Source organism: Ambystoma mexicanum, chromosome 6p (assembly GCF_040938575.1).
Source record: "Ambystoma mexicanum isolate Mex_15411 chromosome 6p, UKY_AmexF1_1, whole genome shotgun sequence".
NCBI classification, from domain to species: domain Eukaryota; kingdom Metazoa; phylum Chordata; class Amphibia; order Caudata; family Ambystomatidae; genus Ambystoma; species Ambystoma mexicanum.
In genome coordinates, this window is record NC_090935.1 from 1,236,298,006 (window position 1) to 1,236,310,241 (window position 12,236).

Genomic DNA, 12,236 nt, shown 5'->3' on the forward strand with positions numbered 1-12,236 from the left:
ATTGTCTTCCGACGCATACGAGGTGCACACACCTCTCTGTAACACTCTATTCACAATTCAAGCTGCCCTCCATTTCCTCCCTAGCCGGCTGTCCCTGTCCGTCTTATTCAGATATATGGATGCACATATATATATATTGGTCTGCTCTTCCCTCTTCTAGTAGGACTCTCTCTCTTTTACTTCCTCCCTAACGTTTTGTACTGATCTCACTTTTAATTTCCCCCCAACCCTAAAGAAAAGAATAGAAAGAAGAAATAGCAGTCACTAATATATTCTCCGTGTCCCCCTTTGCCAGACACTTTTATCTTATTGTCGACTTCTTCATATATTCCCAGTACTAGTCAAGATAGCACTATGCGGCGCCGCCTTCCACCCCCTTTCGGAGCTAGGTTCCCGTCACTTTTATCTCTTATTCACCTCTTAATCCTAATGGCCATATGCAAAGAAAAAGCAAAGAAACTTTAGGATGATCCTTAGTAGATCTGCATACCCCCCTTTTCTACCCCTCTTCGTTCTCTGTCCTAAATTTCTTCCTCCACTCCCTTTACGATCGCTCACACTCAATACTCATGTGCCCGTCTTGAACCGATAGTCTCCGAAACTGGGTCCGTCCAGGCAGTGTTGCCGTCCGCTCAACAGTCAGCCCCGGCTCCGGCGAGCGGTACTCAAAGGGGATTTTTCAACCGGGATCCCGTACCCTCTCTCTATTGAGTGCGCACTTCTTAGTGTACCGGTCGCCGTTGGCGACAGCCTCCCGGAGCCGGCGCACCGTGCGTATCCCTTTTCGACCGGAGATTCTCGTGCCAAAAGGGGACGGTAATGTTAGGTCGGGAAATAATAATAATAATAATAATGATCACGCTTTCGGGGTCACCACTGAAGGCAAGCGTCCCCAGCCAGCACGATCCTCCCCGCAATGAGAGACAATGACAGACTCTCCCAAGTCGGGAATAAAGCCAAGACAGAGTGCGGGTGAGCTTAAATGAGAGTTTATCAATCAGAATAGGGCATGCAAAGAACTCTGCAAACTCCGAGAGCGCTCTGTCCGACAATAGCAAAGACAGGCGTATTTATTTACAAAAAACGTCATCAGTACCTACATACTATAAAGGGCACAAGTTCAATGGGATTGGGTGGCGATGACTAGCTATAGGTGCTGCTGCAATGTGGTTGGCCTTGGCTGGAGGATGTCACTTGTCAGCCTCGTGGGTTGGGCTGGGCCTGGCAGGTCAGCTGAATTCATCCGGGTGGTGGTGTTGTGCCATTGTGGCCAGTGTCAGAGATGAATGTCTTTTCCTGACTTATTTGCCCTATGCCATGCACACCGCAGTCATTCAGTCATTGCAATGTTATCTCCTTTAGTAAATCTATCAATAGGTTATCCTACAGGTTAATGCAACACAGGAGGAATGCACCTTGTGAGGGGTTTGATGGGGATTTATCCGTGCATGGTTACCAGTGTCCTGTTTGACCGGTACCATAGGTTGCGGGGTTAAGTCTCCGGGCATGGGACGGGCGGTACATGTCTTTCTGTCTCGTTAGAGGTTATTATGAATGGGCTGTTGTGTGTTACCACAGTATTGGGTGCCTTCGTTGCACCGGGTCATAAGTCTGAGGTGTTCCGGGGGGTTGTGGGGTTTACGAGGAGGCGCCTTGGATTTGTGTATTCAAGCGGAGGATTACTGCTGGGCTGTAAATAATGCAGGTGGCAGGCCGTTGCCTTGGGTGCTGTAGCGGGGACTACAAATCTTTGAAGCGGCTCCAGCCTAGTTGGGGGAGGTGGAGCAGCGTGGCGCAGGCCTTAGCTCTCTTATTTGGCAGACTTTGCAGGGTGGGGGGGAGGGGGGGGGAGAATGGCCTTGCACATATTCACAAAGGTATTTTTCTCGTGTGTTGCCGACTTTCGATGAGAACATCATAAACATTTGAACATCCTTATAATACTCATTTGGATCACTTGAAAACATACATTTCAACTCACTACATGTCTCTCGAATATAGCCAGTCGAAGCACCTTACTAGTACATTATATTTTAACAACTACAGCATTTAGTAATATGCATATATATTTGCATTACGTGAGGTAGTAGTGTGGTTGGTGGAGCATAGAGAACAAGACCCGCCATTGTACGCGGTGGTAATGGCATATAACGGCTGTAGATATATATACACATGACTGGCACATTTGCCCGCGTCTCTTCACCCGAGCCTTATGTACAGTTGCATTCGTCCTCCCCTGCACTCTAGCAGCATTAGTTCAGTTATGGCGCGGGACCGCGGGGTGTACGGTTTTCAATGATACATATAGAGAACAATTCCCCGGAAATGCTTTTTATCATTTGCACACCCCTGCAGGGGTGTGGGTCCTCCATTGCTGGTGTCATGTAAACATGCGTTTCATACAATAATTACACAATTTTACAGGTTTCTTCAGTAGAAGTAGTTTTATGGAAAGGATACACGTATTACAAGTAGTTTTTGACATTCGTATTTGGGTATTTTTCTGCTTTCATCGGATGACCATTCTACAGTTCTCCCCACCACCCAGGCCTTGCTGACCGGGTCATGCTGGGAGCAGTGATACACTGTGGACGGTGAAATGTGACAGTGTTAGTATCTTATGTTAGCTCATGTCCGTTTTGTTTGTGGGAACGGGCTCACAGCGGATCTGCCAGGGTGCTGCGGCGACAGGGATAATTGAAACTCTCCGAGGGTGGGGGCCGCGCTACAGTGCGCTGAGCTCACACCATCTTTGATAGACAAAATGGTGTCTGAGGCCTAGCTAAATTCAATACGTGTGGGCAATGTCTTCAGCAGGTGAACCCTCCACCACCTGGGCCCGGGTGGTCTGAGGGGACGCCCAATGAGCCATGGCCCTCACCTGGGGAGGGGATGTAGGCAAGGAGGGTTTTTTTAGACCAATCCTCCCCTACACATGCCTGGGGTCAAGCTGTTTAGCTAAGTACCAGTAGCAAAAACTGAGCCATTTGCTCCTATATTGAGCCCTCATGGAAGGTTTTCTGGCCGCTTGGATAATACCCATATTTTCCTTGGACAGATTGAACTGCGCTAAAGATTTGAATTCAGGCACCAGGCAGCCAAACTGAACGATTGTGGGGAGGGGTGCCACAGCTGGTGATCGCTCGGGTGAAGAAGGTTGGGAATCAGCAGCAATCTATCGACAGATGCTGAAGTTCCGAGAACCAGAATGTGGCTGGCCATCAAGGAGCTATGAAGAGGAGAGTGCAATTCGATGTGCTCCTGAGCTTGCAGAGTGACCAATGAATCAGAGGCAATGGAGGAAAAGCTTAAGCCTTCATGTTGTGCCACGGAATCTCAAGAGGGTCTCCCAAGGAGGACACCCCCCCCGGCCATCACTGGATGCATAAAGAGGACGTTTCCTGTTTGTAAAAGTTGCAAAGGTCCACTTCTGGAGTGCCCCATTAGCAAAAAACGCTGGCGAACATCGCTGTTTAATTCCCACTCGTAACTGGCAGCCGACTGGTGGCTGAGTGAGTCTGCAGTTACATTGATGTGACCTGTAATGTGTACAGCCTGGAGCCAAATCCTGTGTTGAATGGCCCAGTCCCAAACTTGTATGGCTAGGTCCACCAGGAGAGGTGACTTGGTGCCACCCTGCTTGTTTATGTAAAACATTGCGACAGAAGTGCGAATACGGACAACCTTGTTGGTAATCGATGGCTGAAAGGCTTTGAGCGCCTGAAAAATAGCCAGGAGCGCCAGATAATTGATGTGGAACTGCCTGTCCTGAAGCGTCCATAGGTCGAACACTTCGAGGTGACCAAGCATCGCTGCCCACCCCAGAAGGGAGGAGTCCGTGGTAACTGTCAATAGTGGGCAGGGCTCCTGAAAATAGGTCCCCACTGAAAGGTTGCTGGTCGAAGACCACCATTGCAGATCCGTCATGCAGGATGGAACTAGGATCATCTTGGAATCGAGGTCTGAAGCCGGAGACCAGCAGCTCAGAAGAGCCAGCTGAGTACGCCTCATCTTCAGTCATGCAAGCGGCAGGACTAGCACGCAGGAAGCCATGAGACCCAGAAGTCTTTGGAACCACCGGGCCGTCATGTGCGAGGACTGGAGAAAGAGCTGACACGTGGTCGCTAGGTCTGCAATCCTATCCGTCATTAGGAACACCCTGGAACTGACTGTATCCCAACGGACACCCAGGAAAATCAGGTCTTGAGACAGTCATGGATGATTCCCACCAATTCACAGACAACAGGAGCTGGAGGAGAGACTGAGATTGGCCAAGGCCGACTGTGGGCAAAGACTGCGCAGGTGCCAATACATGAATTCCCTGCAGTCTGAGGAAAGCTGCGATGACAAACATCTTCGCAAAGACACGCAGTGCCGAGCTGAGACCAAAAGGGAGCACACGGAACTGGACATGTTCCTCTCCCAGAGAGAACCGCAGATACTTCCGATGTGGGCTCCATATCAGAATGTGCATGTATGCGTCCTGGGGGTCCACTACGCTGAGCCAGCCGCTCTTCTGAAGAGAGGGCCTTATTTGGCAAGGTGTGATCATCTTGAATTTCTCTTGGGAAAGAGAAAGATTGAACTGGGAAAAATCTAGGATAGTGCGCAGGCCAGCCTGGTTGGATTTGGGCACTGAGTAGTAGCCCTCCCCTTGCTCCCTGAGGGGAACAGGCTCCACTGCTCTGAGGTCTAGAAGTTTCTGTACCTCGGCTCTGAGGGAGGGCGACCCAGTCTGCTGGAAGGGAGGGTTGAAGGGTGAGGTGGGGGGGAGGGTTAAGTGGAAGCCTACCCGAACGATGGAAAAAACCCACAGGTCTTTGGTGCCATGCCTCCAGATGTGATGAGATTCGTCCTCCCACCAGAGTCTCATGTGACACACAAAACATATCATTTGGTTGATTTGTCGACAGGGAGACTACCTGCCCCTGGAGAGGAGGCTGATGGCTGAGAGAAAAAACGGCCACCTTGGCGCTGTTGCTTACAGCAGGGCCCACAAACCAGAGCTTCATATCGGTGCACACAGCGATCCTGAAACCCTCTGAACCCAGAGAAGGACCGAGTTTGGGACCCTGACCCTGTGTATAAGGGGCCTTAGCTGGAACTTTTGCCAGGAACGATAAAGAATTGGCGGGTCCGAGTACTCGTCTTACTATTTGGGAGTTCCTCATCTGTGGAGGAATGGAACAATTCCTTGCCATCAAACGGAAGGTCTAGAACTTTTTCCTGCACTTCTTTTGAAAACTTTGTCGCAGGGAGCCACGCTTGGCGGGAGATATAGACCCTGACCATAATACCTCGAGAGGAGGTATCTAGGTGTGCTGCAGATTCCAGTAGATCCTGTGCCAACACTTTGGCGTCCGACAAACCGGATTTTAATTAATCTAGCCTATCCACAGGAATACACTCCTGGAAATCGGCTAGCTCTTTCCACAGCCTCAGATAAGCTGCTGCCAGGATGAGCTTGTTGTTAGCTTGACAAAGTTGGAGCAACAAATTGGAAAAGACTTTGTCAATTGCGTCAAGAAGTGTATCCTCCTTGGAGAGGATCTGAGCTGGTGCAGTGGAGGATGCAGATGCCGGCTTGGACTGGAGAGTGGCAGCTGCCACTACCATAGACGATGGGAACGGACAAGCCGACAAGGCTATATCTTCCGAGGCGTGAAGCTTGTATCGAGCGTCAATCCTCTTGTTGAGATGCAGCCCCGCATGGGGTTTATCCTACTTCTGGAGGAACAGGCTGTGCGCTCCTGCGGTGAAAGCACCCCCTCCTGCGGAGTGGGGGCCTCGGGTACTGGGATATCAAGCAGGTGGAATGCTCTGATAGAGCGTGGCTGCTCATCCCTGTCCTGCTCCCCTAGTCCTCGTCCAGTGAAACAGGAACACTAGGCTGATCCGCTGCACGTGGTGCCTCAGGTTTTGACGTGTTGTCTAGAGGCGCACCCAATGTTTTCTCTATGGGGGACAGTGGAGGCAGATGAGGAAGCGCTGGAGGCGGTCCGACAGGTAAAGGAAGTGGCACCACCGGGACCTGCATACGATTAACCGGGGCCGAAGGTGATACCAGAGGACTGGGGTACAGCTCCTTAAAAAGGCCCTTAAAGTATGCCCTCATGGGATCAGAGTGTATGAGCATCTGAAATCTCATAAAAAACACATCCTCCGAAGGTCTATGCGCTGGAGTTGGTAGAGGCCGCTCGAGGGGCATACCCCACTGAGCACAATGAGGATTATTGCCAGGGTGGCTCACCACAGGCTGGGTCCACGTAAATCAGTGGTGCAGAACCAGACGTAAGCCCAAGCACGCCAATCTGTAGAAAGGCAGAACGGGTTCTTGTTGTCCACATGGCGTGGAAAAAACTGCTCAGCCCCAAAGGGAATGCTCCCAGCACCAGCCGTCGTGAACGTTGGTGTAAGAGGTATCCAAAATGGCCACCGTGGCCACGGAGGTTGAGCCGCCAGTTTGTCGACACCTGAGGAGAACTGCGTCAAAGGAGAAAGTGAGGCAACTGTCTCCTCAGTCAGGGGTCTTAAGTTGTATTTTAGCTTTGAAACAAGCATCCTCGGCCGAGCACAGAGGCGCAGCACATGGCCCATGGTACTGGGAGTTTGCAGGTCGTGGAAGTTGCAGCTCTTCCAGGGATGGCACAAATTGTAGTTCTTGTTGGGACTCGTTAGGCCCACCAGTCCATCGGACAAAGTCATTCTCTTCAGATCTTCTGTGTCACTTAGAAGCAGGAGGTCATGATAGTAGTGGTTACTCAACTGGCTCTGGCAGTCGCTGGAAGTTGCTGGTGGTGTCTTGCTTCGTCATTCTTTGAAAACTTCTGTTCCAGTGGTCGACTCTGTAGTTTCAGCTCTAGGACCTAGAAATGTATCCAGGAACACAGGTTGAGTACACCAATCGTGTCCCATAAACCATTCAAACTTGGGGGGTGGCTGTCCTATGGGGACAGCCAGCCCCCAGTATGAACGGGTTTCAGACAGGCACACTGCAGGACAAAGGGCGGGGGACATTCGGTCCCCTCCCACACATCCCTGTCAAGCCAGTCACTCAAAGGCCCTTTGCAGGCTTTCCATAGCAAGCCCGGCAAAGACAAAGGGACAAGAGAATCCTCACCCACCCAGAAAGGTAGAAGGTGGCACCAGAAAGGACAAGTCATCTTGTTCAAGGCTTAAAAAAGCAAGAGCACCATTTTGAGTAAATTGTGTCCCTTGTGTCCTCTACCACTGCTGCGAAGACAGACAGCGATAAAAGTTCACAAAATGTTGGGCAAAAGGTACAATGCAGCAGCCTGAACAAAGGTACCTGTCACAGTAACACAAAGTTAGTGGAGAATCGAAAAAAGAGATACATTGTCTTGCCTCAGCACTCCACTTAAGGTGGGGTGTGCTCATCTAAAAAAATAAAACACAAAAGGATAAAAAGTATCCCCTTGCCCTGCTAACTTTAAGAGCTAGTCAAGAAAATAAAGGAACAATGGGGGGGGGAGATCTAGGAGCTTCCAGCAGCACTGCACAGAAGGTACCAAAAATAGTGGTTAAAAAGGTCCCATACATCACAGTAAAAAGGAGAGTGAGTGGGGGGAAAAGGTTCCCACTCACGCAGGAGAAGGAGAATTTGCAAAAAAACCCAGGTGTCCAGGAAAACAGTGCTGGGGGGACTCACAGAAAGTGGAGATTTCACACCAGAAAGAAATCTACCATAACAATGGTTAATAGACAAATTGGTGGACAGAAAAGTTTAATCACAACTATTTTTTTTATTGTGCTTAATTTGAATTAACAAATGTTTCACAATTCTTACATCAATCGAAAATACAGCATACAAAAGGAATTGATAAGAAATTGTCACAACAATGCCTCGTCTCACAATCCAACAAGATCCTAGATGCTGCTCAATCAGGCTTCAGACCATTAGGAGGAACAGAATCCTCTATACTTTCCATCTTGGATGATCTAAAAAGACACTCAGATGGATCTGCTGCCCTAATCCTGCGCGAAATCTCCGCAGCATTCAATACAATCCTGATGAAGAGGCTACACACTTTAGGCATCATGGACATAGCTCTGAAACGGATATCTTCCTTCCTCTCCAACAGTTTTGTCATCTGCCTCCATTCTCCTTGATACCCAAGCTAGTTCTCCCTGGGGTACGACAAAGTGCCTCTCTTGCCCTCTCCTCTTTCACCTCTACCTAATCCCGCTGCCTGCCCTCATCAGAACGCATGGTTTATCTTGCTACAACTACGCCAACGACACCAAACTATTCTTCCAGCTCTCAAATAAGCCTTCCACTTTCGCCCCCGATCGCTCATCCTGCCTCTACGGAATCGAAAGCTGGATGACGGGCAATCACCATCTACTCAATCTAGGTAAAACAGAGATCATGCTATGTGGGTAAACAACCTTCTTTCCCTGAACCACCCTCTGCCCCCACTCCCCTCCCCATTCCACCCCTCCCCCCCGCTGCCAACACAGTAAAAACATCTTGACTGCATTATGGACCAGACTCGGTCTCATCAGGTGAACTCAGTGGTTAAAAACTGGCTCCTAAACACACGGGCCCTTTGCCGCATCATTCCTTTCCTGACTTTTCCACATAGTCACTGCTATTTTTGCCATCATATTTTCACACCTAGACTATGTGATCGCCTTTTTACTTAGGAGCTCCTGCTTCACAGCTACGAAAATGCATGCCATCGAGAGCAAGATACTGCTGCAAGACTCCCTCGCCCCCCTAGCTTTAAGCACTAGAGAACACACCTCCACTGGCTGTTGGTTCATCAGAGAGCTTCCTTCAAGGAGATGTGTAACACTCATCTAGCCTTCTACAAGAAAGGAACCAAATACATGCAGCAAAAATTCACTTGCTACAGACCGAACAGAAATCTCAGATCAGGCCAGCTCATCTACTTGTAATCCCAGTTACCAAATCAACTTGCATGGGGGGGGGGGCACCTCTTCCTCAGTGCAAGCACACACAATTTGGAACCATCTCCCTGCATCCATCCACCTCAGAGGACCGACTCACCTTCAGGAAAGCACTAAGAACCTGACTCTTCCCTGCACCCAGGCATATGTAATCAAAGTCACTTGACTAACACAACAACAACCCTGTCCGCAATCCCAGCTTACTATCCCTGAGAGCACCTCCCGCTGCCCCCTTACACAACCAACACTACCTGCCCATCTCACCGCACTGCGCACAGCAATATGAACTAGGCGGTCAGAATCCGCGGATGCAGCAATCGAACTCCCAGGGGACTGAGATAGGCCTGTGATAAAGGGATTAGCGAGCAGTGTCTCGCTGGAGTACTTAGCATTGCAGAACACCGGCATGGACAACAAGCTCGATTTACATAGATGACTAGTTACCATCTCCACCACCCCCAAAGCAAAAATACTATCTTCACTCTACAAAAACGTTAGACAAGCAGTGGTGTATGTGTACTATCTCACCTCTCTGCATATCGACTGCATGTTAGCATCGAGGCAGGCATCCTGCACATAATTAACAGCAGAGCCCTGAACTGTAGACAATTAACCTAGGGGTTTCACAGGCTTCTGACTTCACCGTCGACCCCTCTAGCGTTGCAACCCAGAAAATAGTCAAATTCCATGAAAAATTCGGTCCAGCTGCCACAGTATCCTGACCATCACTCTGCAATATGCTCTGCATGAAAATTGACTTTAACGTAGTCATCTCTGCTTATAACAGACATGGCAATAAATGTTTGCATGGATTATACAACAACTGTCATTTACATGTTTGATCAGACCAGTCTTCAGAAGGGCATTGACCCACCACAGCACCAAGGCCATACCAATGGCAGTAGGCGCTATACAAATATGAAATAACTTGAGATTCAAACAAGTAAAAATGATTACGCTAAACAGCGCACACAAAAGGGAAGGCATTTATATTATGATGCAGGATTACCCCCTATCCCCTATCACATTCACCACACAGTACAGAACATTTAATAGCGTTATAACATCATATTTTCTTTGACATACCCGACTTATGCATCTCAATTAGCAGATCTGGTTCAGCTTACATATGAAAAATATAGAATGTGCTTATTGTTTTTAACTTCAGGGTAGAATCACCATATCTACCAGCAGCCCACTCACTATTGGACAATATGGAAGCAATTCAGCTTGTACAAAGGGCCCCCTCAAAGCAACACAAGGGACCATTTGGAATTCAGGAAACTACTCAAAACGTGGCTCGAGGACACCCCAATAATCCATCTCCACACATAGCTAGTCCACAGAGGAAACGTAGGTAGGTAAGGACCCCCAAGGGACGGGCAGGGAACAACCAGAACCCTCTAACCCAAACATTGCCAACTCAGGGCTGACTGCATCAGCCAGGCAGACATACTACTAGAGTAACACAGAGGAAAACTGCCACTCCTCAACATAATCAGACGTTTGATCACAGAAACGCAAAGACAAAGAGGTTAGGAAAACCCGCTAAACCAACTCTAAAACCTCAACCATACACATACACTTCCCATACAGAAACTCACACAAACACCTCTCTGCACAGCAATCCGCACTTACTTCACCGCAATGCAACAATAGACCAACACCACATAACCCGGCACAAAAGCACAAGGGAAGTCGCTCCAACCTAAAAATAGCACTTAAGCTCAGCAAACAGTGCAAACCGAACTGAAGCTGCCAACAAGACATCACAACTCTCCCTTTCATATTCTCACTACACCATACTAAACATCAGCCCCTTTTTTCACACCCTCCTTTTCAGAGCTGCCAGAGCGCCTGGGGACCACTCCAGTGGTGATTATACGGCGCACCAATACCTTTAACATTAAATCTTATTTTCTGAGAAGACATTTCTGAATGAGGTTTCCATGGGTTGATCTGGACATTTTCTCATTCCGCTTTCAAATAGGGAATCATACAAAATCTTAACCGGCTCAAAGAAAATCATAAGATAACCCAGTTGTAGCACACACTGGCACCGAATCCTCACCCCGCCCCAAAATCGCTATATCCTCAAATGCTGGGGTCTCTCAAGACATCATGCAGGACACATTTGAAAACTGGTTGCCCAAAATGGAAAAATGTTGGGCAGAAACCACCTCAACCAATGGTTTAGCATTAATAAACAAGCAGTAAGCACAAGATAATAGGCCGCAGAGGATGCAGAGGTGTATCTATGAACAAGCACTTAGGATTAATATTAGTATATAAAATCTAAAATAGCCATCTCTATCACTAAAAAGGCACTACTTCAAAAAAATATTTCGCCCAATGCTGTGAAAAAACATATTGTCTGCAAATTGTATTACATAAATTGGGAAATTTCACATTGAATCAGTCAGTGGGTCTTCATAAGCTCTCCATTTCATTGCAAAAAATAAAAGAAAATACCAACATATTTATGTGGATATTGATCAAAAAACAAAAACCTATATAATCAAAACATTGAACCGCTTTCAGCTTTTGGTCGATCATGTGCTAGTAGTTTCCACTAGCACAACCCCTGACTTGCCATTGTAACCATGTGCAACAGCAGTTTAGGCCTCTAGCCATGTCGCCAACTATTTTCAACCAGCAATGTCATCATCATCATCATCATCATAATCATCTGCTCTGTCCAGGAGGATAGATCAGGAACAACGTGTTTGTTGTATTCGAAGCAAGACAGCGCAGAGCAACACAGGTTTGAATACCAGTCCTGCGCTTAGACACTGGTCTCTGGTAATAAAGCGTGTTATAAAAGTTTAATTCATTTAATTAATCTCCTTTTCCTTTGCCATATCACCCGTGGCTTTAAATGGAGTATTAGCCTCTGTGCACTGCTTGCTAGTGCATCCAATTATATAGCTTTTAAGGTACTGTGCATAATATACAAAGTCTACTAGGGATTTCAGCCATGGTTTCCGAGAAAAAAAATTCCTGCACTATGTGCCCGCCTGCACAAAACCGTCATCAACTCGTTTTTAGCTTCCAAAACTTCACAAACAATAAGGGGCACTGCTTGACGGCCAAGATAGTGAGGCTGCGCATCAATGTGTCAAGATCATTACAAGTACTGGAAAGCCCAATTCTCCATCAGAGAATTCTGACTTCCATACAGTCCGCCCCGAGCATCTGCTTGCACCATACAAAATGCACATAACACGAAGTACTGAGAACACGTAAACAGCTTTTAAATCCCTACAATCAGGATTGGAGAAAAACAAATCCTTTGCAAGCAA

At 47.9% G+C, this 12,236-nt stretch overlaps 1 protein-coding gene across 4 annotated transcripts in view; it reads right to left on the reverse strand.

The window, feature by feature from the left end:
- Window positions 1-12,236, reverse strand: part of LOC138510333 (transducin-like enhancer protein 4) — a 507,737-nt gene that overhangs the window by 403,184 nt on the left and 92,317 nt on the right. The gene's annotated exons all lie outside the window — the stretch shown is intronic.